Source organism: Rattus rattus, chromosome 3 (assembly GCF_011064425.1).
Source record: "Rattus rattus isolate New Zealand chromosome 3, Rrattus_CSIRO_v1, whole genome shotgun sequence".
NCBI classification, from domain to species: domain Eukaryota; kingdom Metazoa; phylum Chordata; class Mammalia; order Rodentia; family Muridae; genus Rattus; species Rattus rattus.
The window spans coordinates 157,166,683-157,193,958 of NC_046156.1; the positions used below are offsets into that span (position 1 = coordinate 157,166,683).

Sequence of the window (27,276 nt, forward strand, 5' to 3'; positions counted from 1 at the left end):
GTGAATGCAGATACAATGACTATGCAATGCTCTGCAAACCACTCATTTAAAATAAACGGCAGTTCTTTTAAAACTGATAACCATGGAAGGGGAAGCCCTTGGTCCTGCCAAGACTGAACCCCCAGTGAACGTGATTGTTGTGGGAAGGGCAGTAATTGGGGGAGGATGGGGAGGGGAACACCCATAGAGAAGGGGAGGGGGAGGTGTTAGGAGGATGTTGGCCCGGAAACCGGGAAAGGGAATAACAATTGAAATGTAAGTAAGAAATACCCAAGTTAATAAAGATGAAAAAAAATACACTGTTGAATATTAACCCATCAATGAAAATGATTTTATTGGCACATTTTAGTATCACAAAAGCTACTTAACAATAACTTTGCCTTCCAAGTATTAAACATAGGTTTTCTGATAACACAGTTGTATATATAGATCTCTAGAAACCCCAACCTTTATTCTGCATAACTCAACTTCCCATCCTATCTTCTTTCAGCCCCCGAGTAATCACCCCGTCTACATTTTCTTTCTATGAACTTGAAACAAAAGGTAGGGCATTAAGAAATGGCATGTTAAGTAGAATCATGGAGTAGAAATTAATTAATTGGAAGCTGTATTATTAATATATCAATAATATAGCTAACTTATGAAGGCAACCCCTAATGACTCTAATCCTAGAAAGAAAACCATCAGCCCCTATAATCATTTTCCTCAAGTCACATTCTTACAACTAACAACTAACAAAAGAGATTAATTATAGTTAAAAGCGTTCTTCAAAAAGGTTCTGTTTATTCCTTAAGAAAACTTCCCAGGTTTGAAATGATCAGAACCTTTATATGCAGCATTGGACTAGTGTGTGCATTTAATGTACACTCAATGAACAGAGTTATGCAATCCAAGTTTGTGTCATTCAGGAAGTGAAAGCTGAATGGCCCAGTTGCACAGGAAATTCCCATGGGGACAAAGGGAGTTCTTGGCAGTGTTGAACTTCACAGTTTTCTAGTCACACTACTTGGCCTGGCTCAGTGGTAAAGTTCTTCTTATCTCATTTCTGTTCCATTCATCTTCCTTTCCTTAGTAGCTATACCTGTGAGGATCATATATTTTAACAAAACAAATCAACCATTCTTCTGGATCTATTGTCTTGGGTGAACTCAGTAAAAAGTTCTTGTCTTGCAGATGACATAATGATGTTCAAAGGTGGCACAACCTTCCTCTTCTGTGAAAGAACAATAGCTCCTGGTCCACTTGTTCTAATTACACTCAGTGTTTTGGGCAGTGAAAGACCGGCAACACCTGGGAATATGAGATGTTTGACAAATATAACACCATATGGTACTCAGGAAGAGGTATGTGTTCACCCTGAGACACAGGAGGGCAAAATTCATCAGTTTGGTAAAAATCTGGCATATCCCCTAGAAAGATGATCCCATGGATTCAGTTTTGCTTAGAAATAGAAATCCATAAATGCTTGTTATAATTAGTCTCACCTACATGTTTAATTTGAGAAACAGGATAAATAAGGTCACATAATATATCCCAAAAAATTCTAATCTAGGTTCCAAATTAGAAGCACAGATTGAGCTAATTTGATTTTAAAAATAGATTTCAGAGTGATCAAGACACTTATATGAAATAAATAAACTATTATGTAATCTGAGAATTGAAGTGTTGATTCTATGTTTTGTTCAAAGAGATTTTAGCACTAGGAAGTTTAGCTACGCCCCAACTACAGTTCATACTGATTCTTTTACCTGTTCTCTTAAATTTGAAAATACTAAATTTCAAGTCTGAATTCAGACATAAAGCCTTTAAATATTTTATTGAAATTATGTGCTTGAATAGAAATACTATTATAAAAAGAAGTTTTTAAGACAAACATTCTTTTCTGAAAAGGGTCTCTTGGTAATTATACTGTGGACATTTAAACACAGTAATTACAGTTTTCAAATGACCAGAAGTCATTACTCAAAAGCTTCTTCACCACCCAATTACTGGGTCATGTGCTTCTCTTGTGATTTTGCACTACTCTGGCATGATTCAACTTTCGTTAGGGATGGGGGTGGGGAATAGATCCTGTTTTGTGTCAGCAGCAGCAGCAGCAGCAGCAGCAGCTAAAAAGGAAAAAAAGAAAGAAAGGAAGAAGGAAAGAAAGAGAAAGAAAGAGAGAGAGAGAGAGAGAGAGAGAGAGAGAGAGAGAGAGATCACTCTCTTTTGTGGGGATATAGAAAGGAGGGAGTGTAAGCCTTGCATTCTTTTTGTGACATCAAGCAGGTAAGCTACTTGTGTCAGAAATAGTGCATTTCTGTGGTTACTGACCTTTCTAAAGACCCAACTTAAAACTATTATAAGGACTGCGCCCTGTTTTGTAATCTGGACATCATATCCTAGAGATGGTTCTAAAGTTAACCCCTTTTAAAGAGGAAGAATTTAATACCAATTCCTGTGTCATGCAAAGCCACAAAACAAGTGCACTTGGATGTTGTTAATGATACCTTATGGAAAGACTATGAACATCCTAGTAGCAGTTGTGAAACTTTTGAGCAAAAAGTAGATAATGGAAAACAAGGAATGAACTGAAAGAGCAGTGGGAGAAGCCTTTGGCTGATGACCCCAGGAAGGCAGAAAAAATTCAAGGAGTCATTTCTAAATTTCTATGAAGTCAGCGTCTACTCACCAATGGAGAAGTTTGGAACTGTTATTTTCAGCAAATCTTTCCAGACTCCCGAATGCATCCTAAGGTCAGTCGGTGGGCACATAAAACATCTGTTTCTTATTTCCTTAATCAAAATAGAACCCAAAGAATGAGATCCCCTTTGAAATGAGCACTCACTACCACTGAGAGCTTAAGAAGTAGATGGAACAGAGCAAAAGAATTTACAGGGCTCATAGACCAGAGATGACCAGCTAGAGTCAGTCATGTTAGCCTGTGCTATGTCGTCAACACAGGCTCTGTTCCAAACTTAAAACATTCCCAAGCCTGGCAGAAGGTAAACCAAGCCAATGATCTACAGTTTTGGGGTTTTGTGTGACTTTAAAACCCAAGGTTAGGAAAGATTAGATTGTTAACAGGTTACAATTTTTTTATTGTGTCTCTAAATAGAAACACAAAGGATTTCTTGTCTTTTGTTCTCTTGGTGTTGCTGGACTCTGGTCTTTGCACTATTGTTAATCTTAGTCACTAGACTTTCCATATCTGGTTACAAAAGCTCTAAGCTGCCTGTGTACAAACCAAACAAAGGCCAGAGAGGACAAAAGTTCACCCATGAGACAGGAACAGAACTCCAACAGAATACTGAAGTTTTTTTCATTTTGATGGGAAGAAAGCTTACAGCACAGATGACTGTCATTGTCTGTGCTGTCATGAGGACAGATAGGGATATTTACAGCTTAAAATTCTTCCATTCATTCTGCCTCATAACTCTCCAATCAGATCATTCAGTTCAAAGCAAAAAGAAAGATTTTATTTGATTATGTGTCAAAAGTATCATCTGCTTCCCAAAAGATTTTGGAATATAGTACATTTAAAACATGTTCTTCCTAGTTACCATTTAATAATCAATATTAATTAACTAAATTAATAAAATAATACTTAAATATTAAAGTTCATTTCTTATATTTACATTATCATAAATATTAATATAGCAAGATAACTATTTTTAATAATATAATTTTAATAAGATATCTATTTTAATAGTAATAATATTAATATAGCAAGAATTGAAGAGAGCTAAACAGGTTCAGTTTGGTGTGGTGAGTAAGTAGTGTAAACTCTCTTCCTTGTTCTGTTAGAGTAAATAAATACATTCTGGTTTCAATTATGGCTTCAAGCACATGAGACAGAACATTTTAGGAACCATGAGCATTTTGGTGTAAAGTTAGATTTGCCTGTCTCAAAATGTGACTCTCCTACTTTACTGATGTATTTTACTGTCAGTCCTCAAATATGTTTTACTGTGGCCAGCTATACAAATTGAATGATCAATAGGAAAACAAGCCATGACTTGCATTGAATTGTTCATCCATGATTGCTGTCATTCTCACATAAAACACTTTTTAGCATCTACTTTGTGTCAGGTACTGTGCTAGGGTACGAAGAACAGAAAGAAATCAACCATTTTCTTTAGCTCTAGGACTTCAGGAGTATTTACAACATTTTACTGGTAGAAATAATCATATCAGTAGCTAATATGACATGTACTATTTCATGTGCCTGCAGATTTCTAAGAACTTTACACATATAGTCTTCTTAATGTAACGTATCCTTTTAGATGTAGACACATCATTATTCTTGTTTTACATGTGCAGGCATAGAGAGATTAAGTTACATACCCAGTGACTACATGGGGTAACAAAAAATAGGATCGTTTTCAAATGAGACTCAACCCTATGTTCTGTACCATGTAAGCCAAGAAAAGGCTGTCTCACTTTCAACATTTTTACAGGCATTAGGGTAAGTCCCAAAGAATAAGATATAAGAAGAGATAAAGAGGAAAAGGTGAGGGCCCTTTCCCTAAAGCTGTTAACAGAATCTCCTAGAATCCATTTAAAAGGGAAAGTGATCACTATTACAGTGAGATGGGAGAAGATTGGTAGTACCCTATTAAGATGAACCTCATGGACTTCCTTGGGTAATTTGATTCTTACACTATTCTGGATTCATATCTATGTCTTTTGGGGGAGTGCTGTTGTATGTATGTTGCTTTTTTCACTATTTATTTAGACTTTTATGAACCATAGTTCTTCTTGAACTGAATAACTCTAAAGTCACTTTCCTCGAATCTCTTTTCACATTGAGATTGATAGCTGCCCACCAAAGCCTTTTAGTCTCCTATGTGTTTGATAATATTTACCTAGAATAAAAATTTACCAAAGTCTGCATGTCTCTAACTCAGTCCAGCAGAAAAACAAAGACTGATGAGATCCAGGCTCATTGGTATTGAGAGGAGTAATATTCCATTTGCATATTCCTGAGGAGAAGCTAGATATGATGCTGGGGTGTGACCTATGAATAATGAACAATAAGGTGTACACAGTGTACATGAGTGTGTTCAAGTAATATATGAACAAGGAGTAGTTCTCACAAAATGCCACCCATGTTCTGTAGTACACCCTAGCTCCTTTGTTCTTGGTTTCCAGATTTGATGACATGGATCCAAAAGGCCAGCTCTGTCCTCTCAGCTTTTCTGTGTCAAATTGTTTTATTTCATGATTCAGCCATCTCTGGCCTAAGCCCCAATCTCTGTGTTTCTCAACTGACTTGTTATGAATTATTCTTCTTCATTCTTCTGTACTGACAAATGTCTTTTCTCTCTTCACAAGCTTAGCGTGGGAGTTTCGCTTTTCACCCCTCTTTAAGACACTTGATGCTCATGGGAAACATTCAATTTTCTGGAAAGTGTCTTCAAAACTACTTGACAAAAAAACTTTTCAGCCCAGAATAAGGAGTAGGCAGGACTCAGGTATACACAAGAGGGGAGTTGTTTTCTTCCCTTTTATCCCCTTCTATTTACTCCCTTTTTTTTCCCCTGATTTTTGTCGACCACTGAACACTCAGAAGCATTATAAAACAACTTCCAAGAGGATGGCATTAGAACAGAAGAACTACTTTTATATTTTGGTTGAGGAAATCAAAGAATCTAAGAAAAATACAGCAGTCAGGAATGAAGTTATACTCAAAACAAATGATATAAATTCTTGCTCGAAGTCAGTAAGAATCAAGTCACAAAATTGCCTCAAACTAGTTTACCAGCAGATGTTTGAGGAAAAATTTGATTCACTGTTTCTGGAAGGCAGAAACAAAGCTGCAAAAAGGTAAAGCACATTTCTTGGGACTGGGAATTTAGAAAATTTTCTTTTAAGCAAGAATTTAGAAAATGTTATCTTAAGGAACACGGCTCTACTTTAGAGAGTGGAGAAGTAGTTCAGTTGGCAGATTTTCCTAGCATACATGAAGTCCTGGGTTTGATCACCAATACTACATATGTTTCATGTGTATAAGCACTCCTGTAACCCTGTTAATTAGGAGATAAAAGCAGAAGGATCAGAAGTTCAAGGTCATCTTTGATTGTGTAGCAACTTTGCAGTCATTCTAGAATGCAGAACACAAACAAACAAATGAAAAAACAAGAGATAAAATAAGAAGGTTCTTTAGTACAGAACCAAAAAGCACATACAATATTTTTAAAGGTCTGTGCCTTGGGAAATTATCTTGCTAAAGTGATTATAATAATTTAGATAATGCTGTTTTGTTCTAATGGATAATCTCTTCCAATCTCTCTCTAGACTAGATTTCAGAAGGTGGAGAGTTGCTTTCCTCCCTTTTCTCTGTTCTCTGGTTTGGTATTCACCTGAGATAGTCTGGTGAAAGAAATGCTCACACCAAACTTATATCTAAAAACTCATTGGAGACTTAAAATGAGTGTTAACTCATAAGGACTCTGAAAAGTCCTGCAGTTAAAAAACAGTCCTCACCTTTTTACAGTTCATTTTCCATCAAACACGATGGACACAGAACAACGTTTGTATTGCTATCTCCTAGTTTGTTACTTGAGGTTTTTTTCTATATTAAGAAGTAGGTGAGGGGTTGGGGATTTAGCTCAGTGGTAGAGCGCTTGCCTAGGAAGCGCAAGGCCCTGGGTTCGGTCCCCAGCTCCGAGAAAAAAAAAAAAAAAAAAAAAAAGAAGTAGGTGAGCATTTGATGACATTAATTAAAACTAAATGTACGAGGAGTGGTTTTAGCTCCTAGGGTGACACAGTCATTGTGGAAAGTAGGTGAAATACAGTTAAACCTCAGAGAAGATTTTACTTACATTTTACCTTAAGTTAAACAAATTCCTTTAAATTTCAAGAGGGGTTTCTGTGTTTGTTTGCTTGTTTATTTTTTTGTTTATGAGTACTGGAAATAACCACTGACATCAATATCACCAGACTTGTTTATAGTTTCTCAGAAGTACTGAACATATGTGGAAACGAAGCCATTCACCTGATGGGACAATGTCTTCTGGGAAAAAAACCAAGCTCCATAATTTTTAGATCAGGCACACACCATAACTGCAGGGTTATTTTTTAAAAAATATTTTTTAAAAATTCAGAAACCAGATTACTCAGCAGCCCTTGAACATTTAATATCTCTGTAGAAATGAATAATTTACAATGATTTTATCAGGTCTATTTTTAGTGCAAAGAAGCAAAACATTAAAGAAAGATATTTAAGTAACAACTCTGGCAAGTATTCTGACTTTAAAACCTCACTAAAATAACTTTTTTCTAAGTAAAACGTCAACTGAATAAATCTTCTGAATTGAATCTGGATGAGCTGTGTAGCGTCTGAGCAAGCTGCCTGGAGTGTGGATGTCTTCTCTCCAGCGTGTTGGAGTTCTTTCACTGTACTTCCTTTCTCTGCACGCTCCACTCACATGAAATGAGCATGCTATCCTAGATCATTATTTAGCCACAGATCATCTAGCCTCAATTTTAGAACCAACATAATAATTACAGTCTCTCCATGAAAATAAATTATTATGTAGAGAGAAGAAATCTTCATTTACTGCATTATATTTTGCTGAACAAGGAAGGGTTTCCCACATTGGGTCTTTAAAGGGTAATACAGTACCGGATGAAATTTCCAGACAAAGAGACATTTCCCTACTAACGTTACAGTCAGTACAAAGCAACACAACTGGAGGAGATACCATTTTATAATTTTATCATTGCAGAGGTAGAAAATTATAGACAGAAAGGGATTTTCCTATGATCATGTACGAATAATAGGCCGAAAATAGAGATTTCAAATCTTTTTCTTAGTTAAATGCCATTAGTTATAGTCATTATTCATAGGTCTCTATAGACAAATCACATTTTTTCTATTGATCAAATGAATTTATAAATGTATAAAAATAAAGAACATACATATAGATATAGATTAAGGGATTAGGATTTTAAGGTTGGTGGGAAAGTGTTGGCTTAGCAAGGACAAGTTTAGTTTAGTTCCCAGCAATAAAATAAACAAATAAAACAAACAACAAAATAATAAATCATAAATGCTACTTAAGCACAAACTGTCTTTGTGAATGCAGTAGCAACACACTGAGGCAGAGCACCCTGAGCTGTACAGCAAAGCTGCTTGATGAAATCTCACCTGAGTGAAAAAAATAGGGTATGCTACTACCACATGATTAATACTTGAACTTCTTAATATCTAGAGCACAGCCACTGACCCACAGGTACTATTGAAATATCCATCTTTAGCTATGATTGCTGTTCTAAAACATAGCATCTTAAATCCCATTGCATCTGGAATACCCATTCTACTGAGTTCCTCAAGTAGCACATTAAAAATTGAACTTTTTTACAAGCCATCTCAGGAATGTCCTCATTACCCCTACAGCTTCCTAACCTGGAAGTCTGGGCTCTTCCCTAGATACCTTCCTCTCCTTAGTCTTTACATCCAACTGTTAGCTGCGGGGAAGTTTGGAAGTGCCCAGCCATTGCACTGTTCAAGGCACACTATAATAGAAGGCTGTGTGTGTGTGTATCTTTCATTCATGAATCCAGAACACTCCTGTAACCACAGATTGGCTCGGTAGTGAGAAGCACAGGGACAGCAGCCAGCAGGGAGTTTAGAGCAGATTAAAAAATTACCACAGGGGTTGGGGATTTAGCTCAGTGGTAGAGCGCTTGCCTAGGAAGCGCAAGGCCCTGGGTTCGGTCCCCAGCTCCGAAAAAAAAGAACCAAAAAAAAAAAAAAATTACCACATCACCCAACCTGGCCCAAGCCGAAGACCTGACCATTCGGTGTGCTGTACAGCCATGCTCTCCCTTCTATTTCCCCTTCATTCCTGAAGTTGTGTCACTGCCTCCTAACTGACTTCCTGTAGCTCCTGTCATTCTCTCTCTGACCGCTGGTCAACCTTTCTGTGGCTGAAGCCACAGAATATCTTTACTTGTGTTTTAGAACCCTTTCCAAACCCACTTATAGTTGTCACCATGGATACTTGTTTAAGCAGTGAATGATAAAGCTCATTGGGCCAAGCTGCTACTGGAGCTCCAGTAGCAAATATAATAAGCACATACTGTTTCCTTCCTGTCCCATCAAATACCATGGGAAATACAAAAGGGAAAATGTCAGGTTTAGAATGCTTTTTTGTGACAAATAACTACATTTTTGTGGAGCAGAGGACCTTGCCAGGAAATCTGGTAAGGTTGAGCTGGGTTGGAAGCCCTAGGAGCTTCACCTGCTCCCAACCAGGCCCCTGTCTGGGAATGACAGACCCCCACCCTTGCCCCCAGTGAGGAGATCATGACCATCAGTCCCCAAGTCCCATATTCAGATGAGGCATCCCACCCACCCCAAAACTGTATAAAATATCCTATCCAGAAGGAATAAAGATGTGTGAGAATTAATCCATCGCCTGAGAGCATCTGTTGTATAAGAGCTGTAACACTTCCTGGGAAGAGAAAGCTCTCCCAAAAGCTTTAGCTGCAGGAAGCTCCCCCTGCACCTCCTCTTCTAGCTGAGCCCTCCCTCTTGAAGCAACAGCTGCAGTTTACACTTCCCCCTCCCTGCTTGGGCCCCTTCCTTGAATGCCCCTGACCTGGACAAAGATCTCCACAGATAGCATCCTGTGCACACACCTGTAGGTTTTCTAATCATTTCATTAGTTACACTCATTTCAATAAACAATTTTTCACTCGAGAATATGTAGGTAAGTATTAATTTAGAACTGAATTTGTGTTTTTCTCTTTTCAAAGGCTTTATTTAGGTGATATAAAGGTAGAGAGTTGGCAATATTGATAAAATGTTAAGAGATTTAATGTGGAGAATAAAAGTGAATAGTTGGAAAAAAGATACAGAACACATTTGCTTAATTTTTAGGGTGTAATTTGTATGTGTGTCTGTGTCCATGTGCATGGGTCTCGGTGTGTGTGCTACAGCGTTTATACAATTCCTCACTTCTGTCACTCATGAGTAAAAGAATTGTTGAACTATGGCTTCATCTTCAGCATCAATTTCAAATAGCAGCTATAACTCGTATGGTCTGTGGGGGGGATAGAAATGTGGAGTCAAAGGCTCTCTATGTATCAAATATCAACTTGAATTCATATCAACAGACTCCTAAATACCATGATTGCAGGTACAATTATCTGTGCCTGACTCTATGATTCCAAAATTTAAAAACTGCTATTTATGCATTCTTTAGGTTATAATGGAAGATGAATTGGACATTCACTTAAAAGTCTTTCTATATATGTTGAATATTCGCTTAAATTGTTTATTGTATGTTTATTCTTCTCCTAACTTTCTTCAACACTATTTTCAAAGTCTCTGTACTTTATATTTAGTCCAAAGATGTTAAAGAGTCTAATTAATAGCATAGTCATCAGGTAGCAAAACTGACTAATGCATTTTACACCTTTGTTCTAACAAGCGACGATATAATCAAGCCTGTTCTTTCTGCTCCTTTTTCCTCAATCTTTTTGGCTGGATAATTTGTGTGATTCTTAGTCAAAACAGCAATATTTAAGAGTATGAAGTTTAAAGATATAGGTCAGATATATAGTTCTTGTTTAGTGTATATGAATCCCTGGATTCAATGCTACACACACACGTATACACACACACACACACACACACACACACACACACACACATCAATTAGTTGTCCTTGTTTAGACACTTAACTCTCCTAAACTTGTCCAGAAGCCCATCTTTGTTTTCATCCCTTTCTCTCGTTAGCCCAAGAAACTCATCTCAAATTATTCTTAATGAAACACCTCCACAGATGGGTGCCTGACCAAGTTAAAGTAGATCCTCAAGTTCTTAGCACTTGAGTCAGACATGTGCACATAATCTTCTTAATTCCATAAAAAGAGATTGATTTTGCCCCTGAAATTTGTCAGACTTGGTGTACATAGCTCATAAAAAGACAAATGGATGTTGTATTTGAGAATATTTTCCTTTCCAGAGGGCATTGGTGACAGGAGGGATGATTGACCTGCTGCTTTAGAACCACATGTTTTGACACAGCATTTTAGCGATGCTCATTCTCAAGCCCATTTCATCAAATTGCTAAGTTTAAACAAGTTGAATATGAACACTGTTTCTACATGTCTAGTTGTCTGCATTTGAATAGAATTGGGAAAGCTAATTTTGCAAATTATTTTCCATGTTTACCTATGCATTTTTCTCCACTTTTTGCAGAACTCCCATGAGCGTCTGCAGTCTCCTCTGGCTTCATATACCATATCTAATGTCAATACTGTAGCAGTCTTCTTTTCTTTCCCTCTCTTTTCTAAGTTTTTTTTTTCTCCCCTTCTTTCTTAGCCTTGCATCTACTGTGTGCTGCCACATGCTAGGCAATGTAATAAATACTTTAAACAAAATGACTTAAAACGCTGGCTTGTGTTTACCTGCAAAGAGCTTAGAGTCCAATAGGTTGTTAGATAGCCATGTCTTTTCTGATTTCAGTGTGAGAGCTATGAAGACAAAGTTGAGCATACAGTGAATAGGACACTCAAGGAGGGAGATGTGAACACTGAAGAAGATGGACTTCAGTGTAAAAAGAAATGGGCTTCCATGAGAAATAGAGTGGAGACCAGAGAGTCTCAAGTATACAAGAAAACAATATAGTACCCAGATAATCAGAGTTATTCAGGGCATATGATCACAGATGGGAAGGAAATGGTAGAGGAAGAGATTTGAGGAAAAGGCTTTACATCTCTGCCAAGGAGTTTAAAAATTCATCATCTGGATAATAGAGTGTGGGCATTGTTGGACATAAGAGTCATATGAAGATAATTATCAGAATCATAAGTTTCAGCACACTGTAAAGAGTGTTATATTTTCCTTTCAGGCTGGTATAGCTTGAATCTTAGATGTCTCCACACAAGATCATGTGTTTGAACACCTGTCCCCAAAATAGTGGCAGTGTTTTAGCATGCTGTGGAATCTTCAGTTGTACTTTGTTGCTTGGTCTGGAACACCAGGGATAGACTTTTTTTTTTTTAATATTTATTTATTTAGGGGCTGGGGATTTAGCTCAGTGGTAGAGTGCTTACCTAGGAAGCGCAAGGCCCTGGGTTCGGTCCCCAGCTCAAAAAAAAAAAAGAACCAAAAAAAAAATATTTATTTATTTATTATGTATACATCATACAGCTTTCTGCCTGCATGTAATGCACATGCAGGCCAGAAGAGGGCACCAGACCTGATTATAGATGGTTGTGAGCCACCCTGTGGTTGCTGGGAATTGAACTCAGGATCTCTGGAAGAGCAGTCAGTGCTCTTAACCACTGAGCCATCTCTCCAGCCCCCCAGGGATAGATTTTTGAGTGTTACTATGCAACCTTATTTCTGGACTGCTGTATGTTTTCTGGTCCATTGGACACATGAGGAGCTCTGTAACATGCTCTGCCTCCAGGGTCAGAACAGTTTCAGTACATCACATTTTCCTACCATGAAAAACTGAAATCCTTCTAGTCTTATGAACCAAAATAATCTTTTCCACCCTCAAGACGCCTCTATCAGGTGTTTTATCAGAACAAGAAAGGTAAGTAATTCAGAGGCCTTACAATGTCTGAGTCTCAACATAACAGTATAATGTAGGTACTAATTAACTCATATTTCACAGAAACTGTTTAGTACTGAGAGTATACAAGGTTACAAACAAAACCAAGGCCATTCGGTTATAATTAAAGGCAATATATGCATTTCAGTTCTAGGCAATCTAACTGAGAAAACTCTTACCCTTCTAATCCATAAAACAAACTCTAGACATTGGGAAAACCCATGCTCTTTTACAATCTCCAACCTAACTGCAGTCTTTATGTTTTACCTGAATATAAAAATCATAGAAGTTTTCTGAAATTCAAATTTTAGTGTCTGTGAATACTGACTTTTGGAATGTAGTCGCTTCTTTTTGGTTTTTCATTTCGTGGATAGCTTAACATTGTAAGGGATATATGTTAACTCTCAGTCATAAAGACTAAATAATCAAGATGCTGCAACCCTTTAATAGGTTCTCATGTTATGGTGACTCCAACCATAACATTATTTCAAATCAATTTCATAAATGTAATTTTGCTACTATTATGAACAATAATGTAAATATCTGATACATAGGGTATCTGATATGTGGCTCCCAAAGTGGAGGGGGGGAGCACAAGTTTAGAATCACTGATGTATACACAAAGTCTTGATAGAAATGATGCTGATTGATATGGTAGAGAAAATTAAAACACAGACTGGCTAAAAAGTGAGAAAGCAGTGGATATTCTTTAACCCTGTGACTTTAGTACACTAGAAAGGACAGGACCACACTGGTCTGTAACAGTTTGTGGATTTAAGAGACAGTGGAAGCAATCATAGAAAGGCCAGCAATTAACCCAGTTTCTAATGTGACTCTGCTTTTCTATGTTACTGTGTTTAAGGTCCTAATTCAGAAATTTATCCCTACATTGGCTGTCCAGTGACATGATTTATGACTCTCCCACTCATTGGGTGTGGCTGTAGAAGACACCAAGGAATTTCAAGACCTGCTAAAATGTGAATTTCATAGCTAGATAGAAATAAAAGAAAATTGAGATTTTTCAAATAGCACATGGGGGTCTTAGGAAGCTTGGAGGCTAATCCAAAGACTGGCTGATGGCTGAAATTGCAGGGTCTAAGACCCTTCATGCTGCTCTTCCTGTATTATTTTCAAGAGTCAAGATGAAATTTCTGTATCCCTCTCAAGACTTCCTGCAGAGTTCAGAAATGCTGTGACAATTTGAATGACACTGTTGTTGTTTTGCTAGTGCTAAAGGAATTCAGGGGAAAGTTACAGAGAGGATGATCCTGTAGCACAAGCGTGCAAGCAGCAACTCACTAGTTTCCTCTCAACATCGGCAACACACTGTAGGGAGAGGGAAGGGCTTCTCCATCCCATCAGTTACTTTCTAGGTGCATGAGAACATGTCTTAAAAACTGCAAAGCCAATGTGCTCTGCCAGTTTGCCCAAGGTTTTTCTTACTTTGAATATATAGTCACAAATCCTAGGAACAACTTTTAGTCCTGGGCCAGCTACAGTGTTTATTTTTTCCTACTTAGGAAATATAGGAAAGCAATGGTTTCTAAGGTCAAGGCTCATGGATATTCCACTCTATTAGGAAAAATACAATGAATAGATAATTAAACGATATCTTTTTTGTTCAAGTATGATTATTTAATTTTTTATAATTCTATAGCATTCTATTTAGTATTTTCAATAATTTTTTTTTTACCAACTGTCATTCTTTCTATGACAAATATAACAACAAAATCTAACTGAGGAGATATTTATTTTGGCAAATGATTTCAATGGTTTGGTATATGCTTGACTGGTTTCATTGATGGAGAGCTTAAAGCAAAGTTGATTATCACAGTATGGTAGGACGAAATAGCTTACCCTATGGCAGATAGGAAGCAGAGAAGGGAAGTTGTTGTTGTAAAAATATAAAAAATAAAAAAAAGTATTATCGTCTTTTATCCTGCTAGGTCCCGCACCGTGGTGCCCCAAGATATCTGCTAGATATCTTGGCGGAAACACATCCCAGCCGCACACTTTCCTATACTCAAACCCTCACATAAAAGAACAAACAACACAATAATCTTTGACCCAATTGATAAGATATAATTGCTCACTTAAACATACAAAGCCTGGTACTACCCATCCCTTAGGAACATTAATAACAACCTGTAAATACACAGAAGAGAATCTTAACATCACCCTCCATCTTGTTCTGCCACGGCTTCTCAGCCCCTCTCCTCCACCCTATCTCCTCCTCTCTCCCCTGGTCTCCTCCTCTTCCTTCAAACTTCTCTCCCGACGATCCTTCCTTCTCCAATGACAGGCCTCCTTCTATCCTGTACCTGCCCCTCACCTATACTTTACAAATTCAATGGGGAGAAGGTTCTGGTGAAGTCACCTGATTCCTGAGTACGTGACTAGGCAGCTGTCCTTGGGGCAGTGTAATTAGCATCAAAATACAGATAACTTTAGGGCAAACCACAACAGGAAGTGACTAAGGATGAAGTCTAAGCCTTGAGAGCATCCTACCATGTGACTTTCTACCTTCAATCAGATCTTAACTTCTAAAATATTTCCTTCTCAACATAACATTACCAGGTAAACACTGGCCTTATACCCACCACCTCAAATCAGCTTCTTGCCTGAGTCAAGGCTAGGGCAAGTTCCATTCTCCACCCACAGTTCTCCAGAGGAGCAAGGACACTCTTGAAAAACCACACAGTGTACTAACTGATAGTCACTTGACCCTCTGGTTCCAGATAGAGTTTGAATGCCAATAAGTTTAAACTGTAACCTTGCTGATGTAACCTGTACCCCTAAAAAGTATAAAAACTGCTTGTTATGGTCATTTGGAGTCACTTTCTGGTCACTTGTCATGGGGCTGATTAAGGTTCAACCCCAACATGCTCGAAAAATAAACCTCTTGGGTTTGCATTGAACTCCATTCTCCTGTCTCACTTGGGGGGGGGGGGTCTCCCAGTTGTTAAGACTCACTTCGAGCCTTGCATTGTAATTTGTATGATGAGTGTGGACAGTGTAGTTGGGGAAACACTAAGAGTGGTTCTGAACTAAGAAGTCAGAGAATCACATGATCCTAGAGTAGAGGTGAATGAAGGTGAGCCAAGGCTACTGAGATGGCTCAGTGTATTTGCTGTGATAACATGAAGACCTAAGTTCAAATCACAAGCATCCATGTAAAATACAGGCATAGCCAAGAGTACTTAGAACCCCTACCATTGGGAGTCAGAGAAAGGTAGGTCCTAGAAGATCACTAGGCAGTCAGCCTCTTAAGAAAGATCAGCATCAGGTTCAGTGAGAAACCCTGTCTCAAGGCAATGAAGCAGAGTGATAGAGAAAGACACTGGTTTATTCCACTGGTCTATGTACTTATGCACCTTCCCATGTGAATACAACACACACACACACACACACACACACACACACACACACAGAGAGAGAGAGAGAGAGAGAGAGAGATTCTACATACAATAAAATAATTTAAAAATAAAAATAAATTTAAAACAGAGATTATATCCACAACTACACTTCCAAAAGGCAACTATCTTCTGCCTTCTCTCTGGCCATCTCATGGCATGTGTTAAGTTTATATTTAATAGAAAACCTATAAATAATTGTAAATATCCCGTTCTGTGAGGACCTACCTATAGGCTTGTTGCTTTTGATCTAACTGACCTAAGAACAAGTAAGCAATTAATTGCTTTTAGAATCTTCTATTTCCATACATGAGGGAAATCCCTTCAGAAACATTTTCTTTTCTGATTCTCAGGGAGCTAATCTAGAACCTTCAATATTTCTAGCTGCTAATTGGTCCAAACATGGACTTTCCACACCACTGAGTCTAGGAACATTCTGACCTTTGATCATCTTTCTTTAGCCTCACACCCATAACTGCTTCGTTTCACGGATTTGCTTGGCTGTTGTGTTTGCCAGATGATAACCACTACTGTATATTTACCCAACTTTGGTTTTCATTTCTTTCAATGTTAGCTTTAGTGTTTTGAAATGTTAATCTCTTTCTCACTTCAGAGTAATTCACTGGACTCAACCGTCTCTCATCTAACGCTAGATCCCGGATGGCCTTGATGGCAACAGATTGTCCCCGGGGACAGGTCTGGCAAAGGCTTGTTTGTATAATAAAATAAATATTTTACATTCCTCCTTTAAGGAATGTCCTTCCTGTTTATGTTAATGATGCCATGATAATCAGAGACAGCAGAGTCTGGGAAGCAAAGGTGTGGCTTCAGCAAAATGTCTCAGCAAGATGGCAAATGTTGGGACCTTCAGGACAGCCCTTAAGGCTGTGGAAAAGAACGCTAAAAACATGAGTTCAAAAATATATAGTTTCTCAACTATGCAAAAAAAAGGATGCAATATGAGTTGTTTGAAGGGGTTTCATGAATCTAAAGGAACAGCGGCACCTACACTATGAGCCAACTAGTCAGAAAGATACTAAGGAAAGAGAGAGATTTAGGAAGTGGTAAGATCCCACCCAGGGAAGTATTTTTGTTTATGCTTACAGAGGCAGATAAATTCCTGAGTTCAGGGCCAGCCTAGAACAGAATAAGGTTAGGCCCAGGTGAGGTAGAAATGGTAATTTCAGCACAGAGTCCCACCCAGCTAGTTTATGTTCTGTGCTTACAAAGGCAGATAGATCTCTGAATTACTTTATAATGTTTAAAAATGTGTGCTTAAGGGGCTGGGGTCACGGGGACACTGATTCATAGGAAAACCAATAGGAAACTTGAAGCAAATGACTGGATTGATATGTAAAATAAATGACTGGGCTTATGGTGTGTGGTAGTTGAGCTATCCCGAGAAATTTTAGAATAGCAAGAGAGAACCACTTGGAGAACTGTCTCAAGCAGAATAAAAAAGGGAGAGAGCTGTCTAGGGATGGAGAAGGAGAAATCAAATCAGAGAGAAAGAAAGCAGAACAGAGAGAATCAAACTGGAAAGCTGTCTCCAGCAGAGCATAAGTGGCCAGCTTAGACCCATGATTTGGCTTCTTTGAGTTGTTTGTTTTAGCCACTCCCAGATAACCCCTTCCTCAGAACCCCTCTCCAAGCTGAGGCTGGTACTTGCCAGACTCCAACCTCATTACAATATTAAGGGTGGGTTCTATTAGATTTCTTTACACAGTATCTACAGATGAAATGAACACTAGCATGCCAAGAGTAAAGGTTACTTTTGATAATTTTTTTTTGTAAGCTATTTCCTTCATGCTGAGAAGTTTGTAGACGGCTTCATTATTCAATAGCTATGGAAGGTGGAACCCTGATAGTAGGTAATAGTTTAGCCATAGGCACAAAAACCAAACCTATGAGCAGCTGGTTGTGATTACTGTCTCCTGTGCTCTGGAAGTATGCAGCATATGGTGTTTACCCCTAAGGGAGAAGTGTCTCAACCTGGCCAATGCAATGGCTCTGGTCTTTGAATGACGTAACTCACATTTGCTTCTAGGCCTAGTAACAGATAATCACCATCAGCCAAAGGGCTGCAGCTGTTTCCTGGAATTTACAGCCAAGGACTTCTGCCTCAGTTGCGTGCTCTTTTACATTAAGGTCATAGAGAAGCTGGGCAGCTGTTTAGTTACCAGCACCTTGTTTAAGCTGCCTTGAGCCTTGTTGCTTGAATAAAGGAAGGCCTGGAAGATTTTTAGGTGAAGAACGCAACTCTTATTTTTTCTTCTAGATTTAGTAAAGTGGGGGAAAAAATGCAGTTAGTGCTGTGTATTTCTACGAAGGATAGAACCTGGACTTTAGGACTTTAGGACGACAAGTCTCCCTGGGCTACTGTGTGAGACTTTCCCATCATGCATGAGCCCCATCCAGCCCTACATGAGTCTTTTACAGATGCTGACAGGGCTCACAACACTTCAGAGCTGGTTTCCCCCAAATTGTCTATGGACTAATTTATGAACCATTAAAGAAAATATGACTCATTGCCAGAATGCACTGTTTTGGTTTTAATAAAAGTAAAGCAAAACAACAGTTCTTTAATAAGAGAAAACAAAAAACAAAAAACAAACAAACAGAAAAAAGTAGTTGAACTTTGGGTCTTAAGAGAATTTATACCTAAGTTTGATTTTGTAGTAACACTAGTTCCAATGATTAATCTCCTGAAGAAACTAGAGGAAATATTTCTCTGATTCATTCCTGGACTACCACTGACTCTTAACTTCACTGGAGAATACAATATCATCCCTTCATTTATTACTTTGTGGAACAACTGGATGTAGTGCTTGCTGGGATCCAATTTTAAACAGAGGCTTAGAAGTCAGGAAGACCAGCTAGGTCCTAACCTCTCTTTATCAGCTGTGTGACTTGGGCAGGTTCTGCCTTCAGAAAAGTGTGCCTCAGTTGACTTCCTTATAGCATGAAATAACACTACTACCATACAGATGACTAAATCAAATGTTATTTGCAAAATAGCTATTGTTGCTGTTGTATGGTTGTCAGTTGGAAAGTAATATTTTTTAAGAGTTACACAAAAGAAAAACCATTATGTACTAACCAGTAAATCAAAGATATTTATTCAATTGTGAAAGAAAAAAAAAATTGTAAATCCTAAGTCATGTGTGTACCCTGAAGTATAAGAAAGGCTAAGAGTGGGCTCAGCCGTTAAAGGCTAGGCTCACAACCAAATATACAAGAAAGGCTAAGAGTGCAGAAGGAATGCCTCAATGGTTAAATGGTTAAAGGATTAAAAGAACTTTTTGCGGGGTTGGGGATTTAGCTCAGTGGTAGAGCGCTTGCCTACCAAGCCCAAGGCCCTGGGTTCGGTCCCCAGCTCCAAAAAAAAGAAGGAAAAAAAAGAAAAAAGAAAAAAGAAAAAAAAAAGAACATTTTGCTCAATTCTTCTGATAAGATTTCAGATCCCAGCACCCACATATCCAGTCATATGTCCAGAAAACACTGAAACACCAGGTCTGAGAGATCTTAGGTCCTTTCCTTGTTTCTGTGTACACTCAAACACTCAAAAATCCATGTACCAGCATACATATACACTCACAAGGACACAAACACACGTAAATAAAAATCTAAAACATAGAGCTAACATCGGCAGTAAGTCCATCCTTAAATAGTCAGACCTTTACCTCTATAGTATTCCACACGCCCTTCCTAGTAGAACCTGGAGTTGAGTCAGTTCTAAAAAACACGATAGAATCCTACCAAACCTTTCACCTAAGGTATAAAGTAGCCTTCTGAAAAATTCCTCAAAGGGAGACAATTGAGTTGATGCATTTTGTCTAATTAGAAAATATTGATAAAAAAAATCAGAGAAATTAGTGCGTAGTTGGCTATTCAGTGTGGCTAGGATGCCATGACATGGAAATTAAGAGTACAATAACCTCCCCATTATTTTACCTTCCATGTATTCAATTATCAGCTAGCAACCATGGTCCGAAAGTAGTAAACAGAAAATTCTGGAAATGATTCTTAAGTTTAAATATGACAAAATTTATTCAACATTTTCTGTTTTACAAAACAGAAGAGCATGAGTTGCCACTCAGTCCTACTTACATACACTATAAATCACCTCATGACCTTGGTCTTACACGTGTGTGTGTGTGTGTGTGTGTGTGTGTGTGTGTGTGTGTGTGTGTGTGTTTGTGTGTGTGTGTGTGTGTGTGTGTGTGTATAGTCACCCCATGATCCAGCATATGCACACTGCATGTACACGTTGCCTCTCAGTCATTTTATAGATGTCCAAGTGAGCAATCCAATTGTCACTGTGTCACAGGACTTACGTTAAAGTGATACTTGTTTTATTTGGCCCCAGGATGCAAAGGGAGTTCAGGTTTGCCAAAGAGAAGCCATACAGTGCTTCCTGAGATCGCAAAGAAAGTCCTCATTGGGGAATGGCAATACTAATGATACTTAAAGCCATGGAATTAAAGGTCTCTATACAGAAAATCATGAAGAAGGGAACTTGTGCTAATTTTTCTGTTGCTTTTTAAATGCCAGCCTCATAGCCACAGGGTGTGATGAACACTTAGTGAAGGTCTTAAACTTGAGTATATATGGATACGGAAATAAAAGGGCATGGTAGGTGGTTTCATAGCACAGATGTGGTTTAGGAATTCATTCCCTGGAAGTGTCCCAGCAATGGACAAGGGGGCTTATTGTCCTAGAAGAATTATTGGCCTACATTGTTTAGACTTTAGTCCTGACTTTCTTGTTTTCTCGGCTCTAATTCAGTCCTGGTTGCCAATGTGAAGTTCTGTTGGTTGCCATTTCAGGAAGTACCGCTCTGTAACCAATTTCCAAAATATTCTGTTCTCCAGGGTTTAGAGCCAAGGTCTAGCTTTCAGGCAGGCTGGATTCCAATCTGGAGACTCTGGGGAAGCCTGGCTTTTCAAGTCTACTCACTGTGCTGGCATAATTCTGTATGTTGTTGCTATACATCTGAGGTCACTTTTGTCACTCACTGTAAGTCATGACAACTGTTGTTTCTACATTCTATGTTACATGCCCTCTCACACACTAAAACCAGCAGCAGCATATGACTCTCCTCATACGTGTGACATTCTTCTGTCTCTCATGGTGCTAACTAGAGACACTTACCACTTTTAAAGAATCCTGATTAGATCTTCATGTCTTTCACTCTTCAACCACACTTTTGTAAAATTTCACAGTATCACTGTACTTGACAGGAAAGGGGTGGGGATCTTCTTCTAAAAGTTCTTCTGTCAGTGTCACTTATCATCCTGGGGTAATGTTATGTATATACTGTAAGGCAGGGGTGTGGATGCAATCCTGTAGTATATACAACATTCCCACAACCATCTGGGAAGTACTAAGGAAATTATTACTTGTTTTCGGAAGCAGCAGCACCTCCATGACTTCATGCTGTATCCCAGCAAGGAAGTACATCTGTTAAATGGGGCATTTGTTCCTAGTGGAAGCCTACAGACTTGCTCTGCAAGCAATCAGGCACTCTGGGGTTGGGGGGTAGGGAGGAAGGATTTAAAACTACAAAGCTAAAAGAAAACACAAAGCATTCCTGAAGCAGACACTCCTGGACCATTTCTAGGGTGTAGTAGGAACCAGTCCTTGAAGTCAGATCTCTTCCTGATAAAAGTAAAAGTTGTTCCAACTCCAAAGGGAACAAATGGATGTGCTTTCGAGCTTGGTCACTCCAGCAGGGCTCATGGAGGAAGCAGCAGGGTCAGTAGACACTGACTACAGAAGGAACCATGTTCTCAAGAGCTTACTCACTCCCAGTCCCACCAGTCAGTTCCAATTAACAAACCCAACCTTAAGTGTCGGCAGAGTTGGATGAAGGGAGAGAGACAGTCTTAAACACATGACAGAACACTATAATTTATAACTCCCTTTTTAGGGATCCAACACTCTCTCTGGTTTTCACAAGCACTAGGGATGCTCATGGTAGGTACACAGACAAGCATATAGACAAAACACCCATATACATAAGAAAAAAATAAATTTCCAATGTCTTGACAACCTATCAAAACATGCTTTTTAAAAAAAATTGCTCTTTCAGAATATCCGTCAAGATTTGTATACAAACTAATACTGTTTAGAATTTAAATATATAATCAATAGCAACACAATTTTTCTCTCTAAAATTTAAAATAAATTATTGTTCCATTTATAACTTGCTAGGTCAATTTATAAAATATTAAAAGTGTCTTTTGCACTTCAGTTATTATTATCTTTATTTATAATGTTGCCCAGTAAAAGTTTAACTCTGAAACATTAGCTTGAATGAAAATATTGCCAAAAAATTCCATGAAGTACTTTTTAATCTTGAAAACACTTTCCAGAAAAATTCTTTTCCAAGATGATTTTACTGGTCTACTTAATGTCAAATCCTTTGGCTGACCAAGATGTTGGTGGAAGAGATTACATGAACTAGGACTTTGTACTTTCAATTCTCTTATTGATGAAGTCAAAACTGGAGGCAATTATTGAATGTTCTTTAGCATCTTTGAATTGCGTGTTCTTTTTTCATGGCTCCACTTGACCTACTTGCCTGTCTTGACGTCAATGATGAAGTGAATTATTAATAATAAAACTAATAGACTAATCAGGTAGAACAAATAGATTATAGGCTTCAGAGTCCTCTCAACTTAGGTGTGTGTTAGGGGTCTGGGTAGAACAAATGGTAAAACTCTTAAATGACTTCTGAACAGAAACCAGAATCATCATTTAGCTATCTAGACACATAAGAGCAGATAGAAATTGGCTAGGGTTAAAAGAAGTGGCTTTGCACCTAAGTTATTTTTCCCAAATTAAATTTTATTAAAAATGTTCCTATACAACAATATATTCCATACCATATATTTTGATCATATTATTACCCCTCCTGCAACTCCTCCCAACTCCTTACCCACCCAACTTCATAATTTCTCTCTCTCTCCATCTCTCTCTCTTTCATGTGTGCTTGCTTCCCCCTCAAAAATAAATAAATGTACAAGAAAAAAAAGTACCTTCAGTTTTAACAGAAAGGCACACTAAGTCTTAGAATATACAAAATAATTTTTATAAAGGGGACACTGAAGCACACAGGATAAACATATTCACCTGATGAGTATGGGTTCTAGTCTATACTCTGGGTAACCTGGATATTCATGCCCTTTCTTCTAATCTCACAATGAGGTTTATAGTTCAAGGAGTAAAGTACTGAAAGTCAGTATGATTAGGACAGTGCCAGAATACCCAGAGACAGTCCATGAAAGAGCAAATGGAAACACATAACCTAAATTGGTCCTGAAGTATATATGTATATACATACTGTCTAAATTACACAGGAGGGGGCTGGAGACATGAACCAGGAGAAAGCAGTGCATACCACTTCTGGAGAGTTGAGTTTCAAAGTACTAGGCAGCACACTCCTAGCTCTAACTCCTGCATCAGGGCTTCTCTCTCTCTCTCTCTCTCTCTCTCTCTCTCTCTCTCTCTCTCTCTCTCTCATCAAACTTAATAGCAAATCTACTCTAAATTTGGGGAAATGGAAGTTCTGTTTTGCTGTATTAATTCTTTCATATTTATTTTATAGATTTCACTAAATTGTGTTCATTTCATTTTGTTTGTACTTTTAAAAATAATTTAAAAAATTGTTTCAGGAAGATTTTTTAAATATTTATAATGTGAACATACTAAGGTCTGAGTGTCATCTTGTTGTACATCAAGCCCAGAAGCTCTGAGATGCTTTTTAGTCACTAACATGGTTTGGAGAACAGAAGAAGCCTAAAATATTTCACTGTGTCATGAGTCAAGTCACTACTCTATGAACATAGCCTCTAGCTTTAAAATATGCCCTATGACCTTGTACAAAGTGAATTGGTGAACTGAATGTTATGTGGTAAGTGGAGATATCCAATCTCTTATTTTAATTTTGAAAACGCAAAATTGCCTGAGAATGCTGAAGTCCCAGGCTCAGAAGGCCAGCACTATTTTAAGCTTGTCTCTGAAGAATATCCCAGAGGAGGGCAGTAGACACATCTGGGAAGCTATTTTCAGGCTCCTGGACTTTAGAAAGACTCTGGAAAGTTGGGAACAAACCAGAAGTGTGACAGGAAATAATTTAAGAAGCAGGGTGGGGGTTGGGGGATAGGTCTGGAGGGGAAACTGGAAAAGAGGTAACATTTGAACTGTAAATAAAAAAACTATCCAATAAAGGAAAAGAAAAAAAGAAAAATCTATATTGCACAAACTGCCTTGATACTAGGTATAAGCTTCTAGTTTTATAGGCATCTTGTCTTTCTGTATCTTTCTAAATATTTAATTTATGCTTAATTTACTTTTGCAATGAGAATATAAACTAATATGAGTATTCTTCAAAATTGACTTACGTTGGCATAAATAAAATGTATCAAAAAAAATAAAAACATCTACGTTCAAAAGCATAGCGGGTTGGTATTCAGTGTCTACCATTCAGTATTATATAGTGTATACATGGGTTACTTGCTTTGTCCTAAAATGATATTCAACTTATTGACTACATTCCTAAGTATGTTATCTGTATTCACTCACTAATTTGATCATCTACACTTCACAAATGAATATTTAAGCTAAATGATAGCTTGAGGAGGTCATACATCCAGTTGTGCCTAGTCTAATACAATTTTAAGTCAGGCAGGGCTACATTGTAAAATCTTGGCCAGTAACAACAACAGAAATTTGCACATGAAAAACCCTTGCTGAATAAAACATTACTTTAAATAAAAAGCAGGAATGAGTCTATAGTCTACCATGCATCCTCACCATTCTTCCCTCCTGCACTCTTAATCTTAGCTCATCTTTCCACCTTGTCTTATATGAGCTATATCTTTTTAATATATTGATAGCTTGACAAGATGGTCTCTTAACCTCAAAACAGCTACTTTTTATGGGTTCAAAGCCTGAAAAGTACAGAGATAAATTAGTGTCTCTACGGTGTGTGTGTGTGTGTGTGTGTGTGTGTGTGTGTAAAAACAGGCAATGTTTTGCTGGATACATTATAAATCTACTCAAAATTAGCAAGCAAGCAAGTCCCACTAAGGACACTATTGAAAATATACTCTTGCACAAGAAATGAAAATCTTTTCATGTCTACCTCAACCCTGTCTTATTGGGAAATGCTAACCTACTTCTTAAATTGCTATTATTCATTATATGAATCATAGGGTGGACCCCTTTTAATCACCTGCTGCATGATATTTAGCCATAATAAAGGCTATAGGAGCCTAATGAACAGGTCTGTTTGGAGATCCTTGAACTGGGAAGCAAAAGCCAGGCTATGAGACCTTTGTTCCTTCTTCCTCTACCCAATATACAAATCTTCCATATCCTTCCCATGTCCTTCACTTCCACATTTCCTAAGAAAATATTCATAATCTGAATTTCCTCCATTCACCTTACTCTCATCTAATGCTTTCTTCATCTACAGTGAACTGCCCTTGCCCTAGTTAACACTGAGCACCAATCTAATGACCTTGAATCTGATGGGCAGTTTAAAGCCCATATGTTTCTCCACCCCTTGGCTACTTTTCACAATATTGAGCACTGCCTCTTTTAACTGGCCAAGCACTCCCTTGTGTAGAGTAGGCAGGCCCCAAAACCCAGACTTGCAGCCACCTACATTTCCACCTCTGCCCCCTGAGTTCTGAGACCACAAATGTACCCTTTCATTTCCAACCTGATTCTATACTTTCCTGGGCTTTCACATTCTCAGACACTTCTTGGTCTGTTTCAAAGGAAGTCCTTTGGGGGGATCTTTAAAGGAGGTCTTAGGTGGGAGCTCCCTACCATCTCTCTGGCTATAACATTTTCTTATTCCCAGTGTTCTCCTTACCATTCCTGACATAAATCCTCATTTTTTGCTCCTAAAAAAAATCTTAAACTTTCCTATGGGTTTGCCATTGTTTGCCTGAGGGATGCTGGTTTCTCTAAATTTAAATTATTCTGTCAATAATAGCATCGGATTTAGGAAGAAAAGTCATAGATTCTTTAATGAAAATAACCTTTTTTTCTACTCTAGTTTCCCTTGTCTATCGGTAATTCACTGGCATGCCTTAGTATGTGCAGGGAGACATGACATATAACAATATACACTACTATGATTTTGGCTCCAACTCAAAACCACCTAAACAAAGAAGAAATGAAATCTCTGCCCTCATGGGGTCCATGAGGCAATCTCGACACTCAGTCGTCCTCTGGGTCATCCTCATGCTTGAAGTAAATGCTAATCATAACTGCACAAGGGCATCAATGGGAAAACAAATAAGGAGGGGAGATAATCCCTACTGGAGAGCAAACCCCACCCCTTAAATCTCTGTACCTCTTGCACACAGTAGATAAGCAACAACAATAGCTGGAACATTCATTCCATTTGCAGGAAGCAGGAAGGAGAAACACCCATTTGGAATATTTTACCCAGATGAAAGACTCTCAGGTAGAAGATATGTGTTTTGTCTTAGAAACTTTTCCTGTTCTGAGTTTCTGAGATTAAGTACTTCTGAACACCTTGAGGTCTTGAGTGTTTTCTGTCTGTCTGTCTCTGTCTCCCTCCCTCCTTTCTGTCTAGGTACCCCCTCCCTCCCTCCCTTTCTTTATATTTCTTTAACTTTTTCTTTCAGCCTTGGGTATATAAACCACAGAATCATCTTAAAGCTTCATTTTTGATACCCTCCTTCACACTTTTCGGTTCTTCTGACCAATTCACATTAGCTAATTCTAAATGACAGCCAATCATGAAAACTGGCTTCCCTTTCTTTGTAAACCAAGAAGTTTTCTGGCTTGCTGTTACTCCTTTTGTTGCTCAGTTTCAACTCCATGCTCCATTTCTCTTGGCCTATGCACTGTTTTTAGCCGGAGTCTTACCTATGCATTTGTCAGATCCATTTATCCCAGATTAATCTTCCACACTTTCTCAAATCTTTGCTTGAACTCTTATAGCTACTATTCTTTCCAACTTGAGCTCTCAAGATGCTGAATCTTTCCAGTTGCCTTGGGAAGGGATCTTTTCCTCTTTTCTTAGAACCACTCTTCTAGTTTGATCTTTAAATTAGGTTTGTAAAATCAATTCTTATCAGTGTTCCTCCGTAGAACAGTTTACAGCTGAAGGAATTGTGTTTGCCCAGTATCACACACCTTTGTCCTTGAGCTAGCTGGTGTTGGTACAGTCGGTTCAGGTAAACAGGCCTATTCCCTTGAGACTTCCTCTTAGTTATGAAAGTGTGTATAACTAAGAAGTGGTTTATGCCTGA

At 38.1% G+C, this 27,276-nt stretch overlaps 1 long non-coding RNA gene across 1 annotated transcript; it reads right to left on the minus strand.

Annotated features, from left to right (window-relative positions):
• Positions 1-302: 302 nt before the first annotated feature.
• On the minus strand, positions 303-27,085 carry LOC116897076. Its single transcript, XR_004387394.1, has 3 exons — positions 26,891-27,085; positions 2,672-2,774; positions 303-1,290 (listed from the first exon to the last, which is right to left on the minus strand). It is a non-coding gene; the product is annotated as an uncharacterized LOC116897076 (long non-coding RNA).
• Positions 27,086-27,276: the final 191 nt, after the last annotated feature.